Source organism: Dasypus novemcinctus, chromosome 18 (genome assembly GCF_030445035.2).
Source record: "Dasypus novemcinctus isolate mDasNov1 chromosome 18, mDasNov1.1.hap2, whole genome shotgun sequence".
Taxonomy (NCBI): domain Eukaryota; kingdom Metazoa; phylum Chordata; class Mammalia; order Cingulata; family Dasypodidae; genus Dasypus; species Dasypus novemcinctus.
The window spans coordinates 61,061,070-61,072,364 of NC_080690.1; the positions used below are offsets into that span (position 1 = coordinate 61,061,070).

General features: G+C 38.7%; 1 pseudogene; it reads right to left on the reverse strand.

The window, feature by feature from the left end:
- Nucleotides 1–9,376: 9,376 nt before the first annotated feature.
- Nucleotides 9,377–10,900, reverse strand: LOC131274352 (E3 ubiquitin-protein ligase RMND5A pseudogene; annotated as a pseudogene).
- Between the last annotated feature and the right edge of the window lie 395 nt (nucleotides 10,901–11,295).

The window sequence follows — 11,295 nt, forward strand, 5'->3', positions numbered from 1 at the left end:
GTATGTAACGCATACCAAAAGTATTATAATTTCAACATGTGATCAGCATAAAAATTATTGTGGTATATTAGTCTTCTGTTGGTTTTAGTTTCCTCTCTGCTAAAACAAATACCATCCTATGGGTTGGATTAGAAGCAGGAATTTTCTGGTTCATGGTTTCAGAGGCTAAAAAGCATGCTTCCTCCTAGGGATGGTATCTTCTGGCTGGTGGACAATCTCTGGGGTTCCTTTCCATTACTTGGCAATGCTCATGCTGTGTCTTCTTTCTCTTCTGGGTTCCATTGACTTCCGGCTTCTGGCTGCTCCCCATGGCTTCTCTCTCTCCCTGTGGACTTCTATATAAGGTCTCCAGAAATAGGACTAAGACCCATCCTAATTCATTTGGGCCTCACCTTAACTGAAGTAACCTTAAAAGGACCTATTTACAATGGGTTCACACCCACAGGAATGGACTAAGATTAAGAACAGAGAAGTGGATGTGGCTCAAATGATTGGGCTCTCATCTACCATATAGGAGGTCCAGGGTTTGATTTGCAGGGCCTTCTGGTGAAGGCAAGCTGGCCTTTGTGTAGTGCTGGCCCATGCAGATTGCTGACATGCACAGTGTGCTGGCCCACATAGGAATGCTGGCTTGCACAGGAGTGTTGATCTGCATGGAGTCGTGGCCCACACAGAGTGCTGGCCCATGCAGAAAACTGGCACAGCAAGATGATGCAACAAGAAGAGACACAGAAGAGAAACAGTAAGAGACACAGAACAGGGTGCTGAGGTGGCACAAGAGATTGGATGCCTCTTTCCCATTCTGGAAGGTCCCAGGATTGGTTCCTGGTGCTGCCTAAAGAGAACACAAGCAAGCACAGAAGAACACACAGCAAATGGACACAGAGAGGAGATAATGGTGGTGGGGGAATGAAATAAATAAATAAATAAATAGATAAGTCTTTAAAAACAAAACAAAACAAAACAAAGCACATTTGAGGGAAGTGGATGTGGCTCAAGCAATTGGGCTCCCAGCTACCATATGGGAGGTCCAGAGTTTGATTCCTGGGACCTTCTGGTGAAGGCAAGCTGTCCCACTTAACAAGCTGGCCTGAGCAGAGAGCTGGCCCTTGCCCACATGGTGAGCTAACCCAAGTGGAGTGCTGGCTCATGTGGCATCCTGATCTGAGCAGAAAACTGGCACAGCAAGATGATGCAACAAAAAGACACACAAAAGAGATACAATAAGAGACACAGCAGACCAGGGAGCTTAGGTGGTGCAAGAGATTGAGCACTTCTATCCTGTTGGAGATTTGGGCCCGAAGGGTATCAGGAATGAAACAAAGAGAAAGAGAGAATGAAAGAGAGAGAGCTGGGATCAGGGGGTCTGCGAGTAGAGACTCCTCAGACAACTTTATTATCTCCAAGTTGCATTATATATACTCAAGCTATTGTGATAACACGCAGTGTAGCTACACATTCACAATACTCATAAATTAAAGAACTTATCTCAGAGTATAAAGATTTAGTATTCCTTTCAAACTGCAAAGTGTGTTTGCTCATATTTCTCCCTGCCCCAGACAGCTTCATCCTTTTGACCTGAAAGTGTAGTTGCTGCATTCCTATGTTAAAAGCATACCCATGGAAACAGCACATCTCTTCCTGCAAGACCACCATGCCTTTGTTTCTAACATTTCCCCCTTTTTGTTTTAGTCGAGGTGACTGTACCTGTGTTAGGTTGCTCTCCTCTCAAGAGTCTTATTCGTCATTGACTACCAGCCAAGCTCTTCAACTAGGGGAAGTTACTGAAGTGCTTTCATTAGCACCAAGTTATTAGCATGTCCCATGGCTGTTACACTTTGCAATTTTCTTCTAAAGCACTGTCTGACACAGGCAAAAATCATGAGCAACAGAACAAATATGATTAGCCCTATTCCTAGAGCTGACAGGAAATGCTGTGATTTCCACCAATTAACTGGATTAATTTTGTAATATGTGAAATCATGTCTGAAAAAATATCCTTATCATTTGCTACATGAATTTGATTATGAGACATTCTAATATTTTTCTTTGTAATTCAATTATTTCCAGAGAGCTATTACTTTCATGGCCTAGCAAATGATTCTTAATTTTTTTCCATTCCATATCAGATGAATTATAGGCAAGAGTAGTAATACAAACACTGCTTTTATTCCAATCACATTTCAATTCTCTTAACAAGTTTAAATTATACAATTGATTCCAATATGCAAAACAGCCAATTCTAAATCATTTACACAATTATTTAACTGTTCATCAGTGTGTTCTTGGCTATGCCACAAATCACTAGCATTTTTATGCCAATCATGTACATATTGCTGTGTTTGTGCTGTTTCATGTAAAGCTACTGCAGCAGTAGCAGCAGCTGTAATGATTCCAATTAGTCCTGAAATGCTTATAATGAGCAGTCCAATAAAGCATCTTGTTTGCTTCAGAAATTCTTGTGCCAAGTGAAGCAGCAACTGGCTTTCAGGGGAGGATTGCCAAATCCACGTCATTCTTACAGATATCCAAATGCCTCTTCATCTTCTTGCTATTGTTATCATTTCTCCATCCTGCAACACACTTTCTGATAGACAAGTATACAAAGCACCATTTTCATAAAACAATGAGTCATTCTAAATAGTTATCTTACCAGTTATGAAAACAAATGGATCTCTAACACAGGCTCTAAGATGATATGTTTGATTAAGGGTTAAATACTGTCCTGTATTATTTTTATTTTCCAATCTTTAATAAGCAGGGGCAATTCCAAGAAATATTTTCCACAAATTCTTTTGTATATTATGATTATAAGTGTCATTAACCCAAGGGGCTGGTATCCATTTTCCTTTGTATTTCCACACAATAAATATATTAGCAAATACAATTCATTCATTCATAGGCTATGAAAAGGGATGTTGCACATTACTGACTACCTGACTTTTATTGTTAAGTCCATACCAAGCAAATCTGCTGTTGTTATTACTGGGAGTCCCCATAGGATCACTATCCCAAGCTATTCCATAAGAATCATTAAAAATGACAGATCCTTTTTCTATATAGCATTCTTGCCATCTTTCTTTCTATCAAGGTTCTCGGGGTGGACAATTATAATTCTGTGTCTTGGTCAGAAAAGAATTGTATGATGGAAATACCATTGTTAATAATTTGGTGTTGTTAGCTTCCATAGTAACCATAGTATGATTTTGTTTTTGCATATAGGGAGGACTTTTTCCTATACATAATGGTCTATGGTCAAAAGGAAGGGTAAGATTATATATTTTTTTCCCTTCTTCATCAGGTTTTAAGGGTAGTCTATCATCTATAGGCCCAGGAAACACATATGTTTTATTAAAAAATATAGGAAATGATGGGGTCCCTCCATGTTACAGCATGTGTTCGAGGTGGATTAGGAATGTATGCCCAATAAGTATGATTTTCATTTTCATGACTCAGAGTTACCATCAGCATGATCAGGAGAGAAATCATTGTCAAAATTCTCTTTCTTCTCCTCTATCCATGGTTTAATCCATCGAGCTGGCAGCCATATTTGTTCTCTGTCTTCTGTAATGACAAGAGCATATCCTTGCCCCCATATGTTAACCTTCCCCTTTTGCCAAGTGTTAGCACATCTTTCCAATATATTGGCTGATATTCAGCTGAGTCACACAATACTTTTTCTTTATTCTTGGTCAAAGAATAATGCCATTCAGCAGGTATAATTGATTCATATACATTGAGAAAGCTTAAGGTAAATAAAGCTTTTGCCAATTGGTCCATCAGTACTATAATGCCATCATCTCCCCCTTTTTGTTTTAATAACATTTGCTTAAGGGTATGATGTGACTGTTCAACTCTAGCTTGACCCATAGGATTATAAGGAATTTCTGTGACATGAGCAATGGAATATTTAGAGCAAAATGTTGCAAATTGTCTGTCAGAATAAGCTGGACCATTATCAGTTTTGATTTGTGCAGGGCATTCCATGACTGCAAAGGCAGACCACAGATGTGAATGAACATGACAAAATCTTTCCCCACTATGCACTATAACCCAGAGAAAGTGAGAATAAGTATTAACACAAACATGAATATATTTCAGTTTACCAAAAGTTGGAACATATGTGACATCTATCTGCCAGATTTGATTGGGAGCCAGCCCTCAGGGATTATCAGGGATTTCAGTGCTATGTTGGATATTCCATGCTTTATAGAAATTAGAAAATAATTTACTAATATATGCAGGGCCATTGTCAGTTTTAATCTTATTAGGCACACTTATAATAGCCATAGTAGCAAGACAATGATAAATAATATGTTTTGCAGTTTTTCTTGTCATAGCAGAAGCCTAAGTAAATTCACTACATGTATTTAGAGTTACATGGATGTATGCAAATCTGCTAAAAGTAAATCAATTTCCATACTTTTAGAAAAAAAGCAGTTTTAATAACAGTATAGTAAATATAGGCAGAATCAGCTACTATATTAAGGGGTTCATGTACATCAGAAAGTAATTGAATAAAGGCTGACACTTTTGCTTTTTGGGGTGAGGTTTGTTTAGTATCAATAATTTTTTTAGTGGGTTTATAATATCCAGCCTTTTTTTTTCATTTCCATTTGTAAAATATATGCTAGCATTTTTTATTGGTTGGTCCCATACTATTACATTGATGACAAAAGCTGTGTTTTGAGAAAATGTTAGAAACTTATTTGATGGTAAATGTGTATTAAGTATCCCAATAAAATTAGAAAGAGCAGCCTGCCATAATTAATTGTTTTGCCATAATTCAGTAAATACTTTTGTTTAATATTATGCTGAAACAATGATAAATTTTCAGGAATTTTATATACTCTTTAAGTATCCATATGAACCTTTTACTTATACAAATTTAATTAACAGAGGGTTAAAGAATTCCATTTAATTTTATAGTACTTTTAAACACTTTCCATTCGACTTATATTAAAGGAATGTAGCTATTTTATTACTTTTCTTTTTATGAGGTAAAAGAACGAATATTTTGCAAGAGTTTGAAATAAAAAGATACTTTTCAGGATGTGACCTTGAGAAAGCAGGTTTGAACATTATGTTCCTTTGAAAATGATGAAACTTGCTTCTTCTTAGAAAACCAAGGAAATGATAAGATTAAACTACAAGAAGCTATTTTGATAAAACAGACTTTCTTTGTATACTGATTATTCAAGAGAAAAACTCTTTATAAATTTTTATTAGAACAGATTAATGACTTGAGAGACTTTGAGAAAGAACAACATTTTAACTTTGCATTAGTATACCACTTGATACTAAGCTTTTTAAAACTTTGTAGACAGATCCATCAAATTTTACTTAACTTTAACCATAAAAATTCCGTTTTCATGAACATTTTACACTTTCTGTATTTATTCAGGTTTAGTCCCACATTTTACTTTTTCTTAGTAACCAATCATTTTATTTTAGGACAAAATTATTTTCTGTTTTCTTAAAAATAAAGACATATTTTATACATCTTACATACATAAGTTACCAGGCAAATGTCTTACAACATGTAATTACCAACAACACTAAACAAGCTTGTTAAAATAATGAACTTTTCTTCACTTTAAATAATTAGTAGCATGCAATACCAGAAACAGTCTTTTAGAAGCAAGTTGGCAGGGGAGGCTGGCCACCAACAGGTTTTCCTGTTATAGAATTACTTTTTATTATTATTATTATCAATTCAGGTTTTGTTTAATAATGACTTTTTGGAATTAGCCATTTAAATGCTTTAATTTAAATAATGCTTCCATAAACTTATTATTTATAACCATATAGACTATAATTATATTATCCTAAGAAAATTTTACCTTTACAAAACATATTCCTTTACCCAAAGTTATTACAATACCCTTTATAACTTACCACATGTATTTAAGTTCTGTCCTGCATATGTTTTCTTTTTTTTAAAAGATTTATTTATTTTTAACCCCCTCCCCCTCCCCCGTTTGTCTGTTCTCTGTGTCTATTTGCTGCTTCTTGTTTCTTTGTCCGCTTCTGTTGTCGTCAGCGGCACGGAAAGTGTGGGCGGCACCATTCCTAGATAGGCTGCACTTCCTTTCGCACTGGGCAGCTCTCCTTACGGGCGCACTCTTTGTGCGTGGGGCTCCCCTACGCAGGGTCACCCCTGCGTGGCAGGGCACTCCTTGCGTGCACCAGGACTGCACATGGGCCTGCTCCACACGGGTCAAGGAGGCCCGGGGTTTGAACCGTGGACCTCCCACGTGGTAGACGGATGCCCTAACCACTGGGCCAAGTCCATTTCCCCTTGTTCTTTCTGAGTTTATGAAAACCAGCTGTTTTATTTTAGGACAAAATATACTTTTCTGAACAAACTTATCAAATTTTAGTTAGCACTTCTACAAACTTTTACCTTTTAAAATATTTATTCAAGTTTTACATCTTTTATTTTATTTTGTGAAGAAAAATAAACTATTCATTTCAATTTAGGGAAGAATCATTTTTTATGAAGAGATAGCAATTTAATTAATTAAGACTTACAATTTTAATTATTGTAGAGATCTCATTAACATTTAAACTTATGTATTAATATAAGCACTTATTTAATTTTTGGTCATTTGAGTAGAGCTCTTTTAGAAATTTTTATTTATTAATTTATATTACCATCTGGAGGTATCATAATATACACTGACGTTTAACAAACAGACAAACACAAAACATGTACAACACACCAATAGAAACATAAAGTTTACCATTTGACTCAATTTTTACTTTCTTACATTTTCAGTATAGCTGTTTTCAAGTTCTCCATTATTTCACATCTTAGATTTTACTGTTTTTAAGATTTCTTCTGGAATCCATGTTATCTGTAACATGCAAGCTTATGCTTGGAAACACTTTTATTGGTTATCAGCAATCAGTTAAGATAACTTGAGCTGCAGAAATGCAGTTAAGCTTTTATTTAGCAGTTTTAGACAGAGAGTTAATACACATTTTTTGGATTATTATTCTTTAAGACTGCACTGAAACTTGAAGTTTAAGAGTAAGCTATTGATTCAAAACTGAAAATTCCTTTTAACACCTTGATAAAAAATTTTGTACTAATTTTATTATTTTGGTTAACTAGGCCCAATCAGAATTAGCATGGAAACAAAACAGAACACCAGTATTGCAATGTTTTTCTCCTTTTCTAGCAGTTTAATTCTATTAACCCCCACAGTCCATAGCTACATTATCATGTAGACAGCAGGGGGTTTACAGAGTTGCTGCCAGAATAGTTTCTTTATCTTAGTTAACACTTTAACAGAGTTTTCTCTGATTTCACTAACAAGGGCCTTATTTAGCACATTTGCCTGTTTTAAATCTCTCAGTAGTTTAAAAGGTATTGGTTCATGATGGAACTCAGCACCTCCTTGAGGAACTCAGCACTCCTGATGGAGTTGATTGTAATATAACCAGAAAAGCTGATAATAATTGCATGGCCTCCGGATCCCCTGTCGAGATCCTTGCAATAAGCAGTGCATTAAAGGTGTTTGAGGAGTGGAGTTGGGAACAACTATCTTATTAATATAGCGTAAAGCATCTGCCATATCTGAAAAAAATTCCAGGTGCTGAGGTCGAGGCAGCCATAAGTGACAGCTCATCAGGTGCAGTAGGTTGAATTGGATATAAGCTAAGCTATGTGCCTGGATGAGATATGTGGAGATTGGACATTTCATTAGAGCAGGCAGTTATTTTCTTATCTATAAAAATATTAGTACCAGGATTAGGCAAAAGCCAGGAGACTCTCCTCTGCCTTTTGGCTCAGAATTTAGTTCTTTCGAATGGCCCTCCATTTTCTGTTTGTCTATGGGTTTTGAAAATAGAGTAATTTCTTCTTCGTCACCTTCCTCTGATTGTAAAGGATCTAAAGCAGCAGCAATTTGCTGGCATGAGGCCCACACAGATAAAGGAATGGATTCCCTTCTTTGATATGCTCTTTGTAAAGCTTTCATTACACATCTCCACTGTTTCAAATTTAAAACATTATGCCCCTGAGTTTGAAACCAACAATACTTTTGTATTAAAATAAACAATTCTAGTAACTCAGAGGTTTTTACAGGCACCCCAGTAGTTTTCAACAAGGTTTTTAACACTTGTGAATATTCTTCCACATGTCCCGTTTGATTACCCATTACCCTGATGATCCACGGAAATGTTACTTACCAAAAAGACACAAGGCAGACTTTTTTGGACATCATTCACGACCCTCATAGGAGTCCTTTCCATGGTTCTCGATACTGTTTTGGAAGACACTTCTTCAGGCCCCATGTTGGGCACCAGATGTTGGAGATTTGGGCCTGAAGGGTATCGGGAATGAAACAAAGAGTAAGAGAGAGAGTTGGGATCAGGGGTTCTGTGAGTAGAGATTCATCAGACAACTTTATTATCTCCAAGTGGTATTATATATACTCAAGCTATTGTGATAACAAGCAGTTATAGCTACACATTGACAATACTTGTAAATTAAAGAACTTATCTCAGAGTACAAAGATTTAGTATTCCTTTCACACTGCAAAGTGTGTTTGTTCATATTTCTCCCTGCCCAGACAGCTTCATCCTGTTGACCTGAAAGGCTTAATTGCCTCATTCCTATGTTAAAAGCGTAGCCATGGAAACAGCATGGCTCTTCCTGCAAGACCACCGTGCCTTTGTTTCCAAACTATCCCACTCCAGAAGGTACCAGGATCAGTTCCCAGTGCTGCCTAACGAGAAGACAAGCAGACACAGAAGAACACACAGTGAATAGACACAGACAGCAGACAATGGGTGGGGGAGGAAATAAATAAATAAATCTTTAAAAAAACACATTTGAGGCATACAACAGCAGAATTGAAATGATAGAAGAAAGAATAAGTGATAGTGAAGACAGAACAGCTAAAATTGAAGAGAGAAAAGAATGGAAAAAATTGAGCAGGGGCTCAGAGAGTTGAATGACAACACAAAACACAACAATATATGTGTCATGGGAACTCCAGAAAGAGAAGAGAAGGGAAAAGGGACAAAAAGAGTATTTCAGCTATATATGATTATAGCTGAAAATTTCCCTATTCTCATGAAAGAAATGAACTTACATGTCCAAGAAGCACACTGAATGCTGATCAGAATAAATCTGAATAGACCTACTCCAAGACACACTACTCAGAATGTGAAATGTGAAAGATAAAGAGAAAATTCTCAGAGTAGCAAGGGAGAAAGCAAACCATCACATACAAGGGACATCCAGTAGGACTTAGCACAGATTTCTCTTCAGAAACCATGGAGGCAAGAAGACAGTGGTATGATACAATTAGGATACTGAAAGAGAAAAACTACTGGCTAAGTATTCTTTTTTTTTTTTAACTTCAGAATTTCATTTTATTGAAACGCACCTTTAAAACAAGCACCTCTTGGCAATGAAAGCAAAGACACAATAGTACTCATTCCGCTCTGCTCTGGCGGAAGACTTGTCACACCAGCCTGCCAAATTCAGGATCGAATTTTAAGCAGGCAGCCCATGGCTACAAAAAGAGTTCAAATGCAAGTGTGCTGACTTCTCAATGAGAGCTGGAGTAGAGGAAAACAGCAAAAAGCAAATTTGAAATCTATCACAGCTTTCCTTCAAACTGCAAACTAAAGTTATTCCTTCAGAAAAATATCTGTTTGGCATCTCCTGGACTTTGTTCCATTGGACAATATGGACATTTTAATTTGCTCCCATTAAACATTTTATTCAGGGCATCTCTTGAGATAATATGACCACAGACCAACTTCATGGGTGGATTGCTATCTGTGGTCTGCTGACGAAGAATGGGACAGGCAAATATAGAATGATACCAGCACTTTTTACCAAGGTCCACTTCAATAGGTAATTCATCTTTCTGGTTCCAAACTCCAGTGCACTGCCTCTGTTCAATCACGGCTTTGATATTAATTAAAGCTGGCAGCGCCACACAACCTGCTGAGAAACTGACACTGAGCGGGGACTCCACGGAGAGCCCCAGGAGGGCACAGGCGTTCCGCGTGAAGATGTCGCAGATGTCAGCCCACTGGTTTGCATCGAGCAGGTGAACGTAAGGTGAGTTCTCGATCCCTTGTCTCAGATACACGAGGCTTCCCATCAAAACTTGAATATCTTTTTTGATGATTTAGGGCAAATGGCTGAAAATTTTTAGCATATTGTAATGCTTCTCGCTGATTTGTAGTTCCACCCATTAACAGGCTAATAAAATACAGTCTGTGTAGCTTAAATTCCAAAGAGCTGTTCTGGGCTATGAGCATTTCTCGGTTTGATACTGCCCACTCCAGAGCAGGTCTCAGAACTCTGACTTTTAATGCTTCTAATTTTCGGTTTAGCTCCACAAATGGCTCTTTTTGACTTGGGTCTACAGAAAGACCGGATTCCTGGCAGAGCTCCTCGGCCACGTCCAGCATCCCCTGCCGGAAGAAGTGCTCCGCCATCACCTCGTTGAGAAGCCGCTGGCTGTCCGCCTGCCAGCAGCCGTCTATGCCAACACTGCTAATGTCGGAATCAAAATTCTTATCAATGGCTTTTCCCACCCGAGAAACACTGCTGTGGATGTCTTTGTGGTCCGAGGCCAACTTTTGAACAGTGTCCTTTATTCTCTTACAGCACTGTGTCAAAACAAGTGAAAGTGTCCCTGATAATTCAGCGTCTTGGCCGTGGCTCTGGAGGATCTCGCGCCGGAGGCCGCCGGTGTAGTCGATGAGCTCCTCCAGGCCGCGCTCGCACAGCTGCCCGTAGCCCGAGAACTTGTGCAGCACCTTCTCCAGCTCGCGCTCCACCGTCACGCACTGGTCCATGCCGGCGGCGGCGCTCGGCGCCCCGGGCCCGGCGGAGGCCGCGTCCCGCTCCTCGGCCCCGCGCGCGCGGCGGAGGCCGCTGAGGCGGGGGCGGCGGGCGCTCTAGCCGGGGCGCCGGGGGAGCCCCCTAGCGGCCCGCGCCCGCCCGCGCCATGGCGCCCGGCCCCCGCGTCCCGGCCCCGCTCGCCGCGCTCGGCTGTGTCCCCGCGGCGCCGCCGATTCTGGCTAAGTATTCTTTATCCAGCAAAATTGTCCTTCAAATATGAAGTTGAGTATAAATTATTCACAAACAAACAAACTAAGAGACTTTGAAAAAAAGAATCGAACTTTGCAGGGAATATTAAAGGAAAACTTAGAACCTGAAAAAAATGACAGGAGAGACAGGATTGGAGAATATAGAAGAAAGAACAGCAGAAAGGATAACCAAAAGAGTAAAATGAAAGACAAAAATAATATATG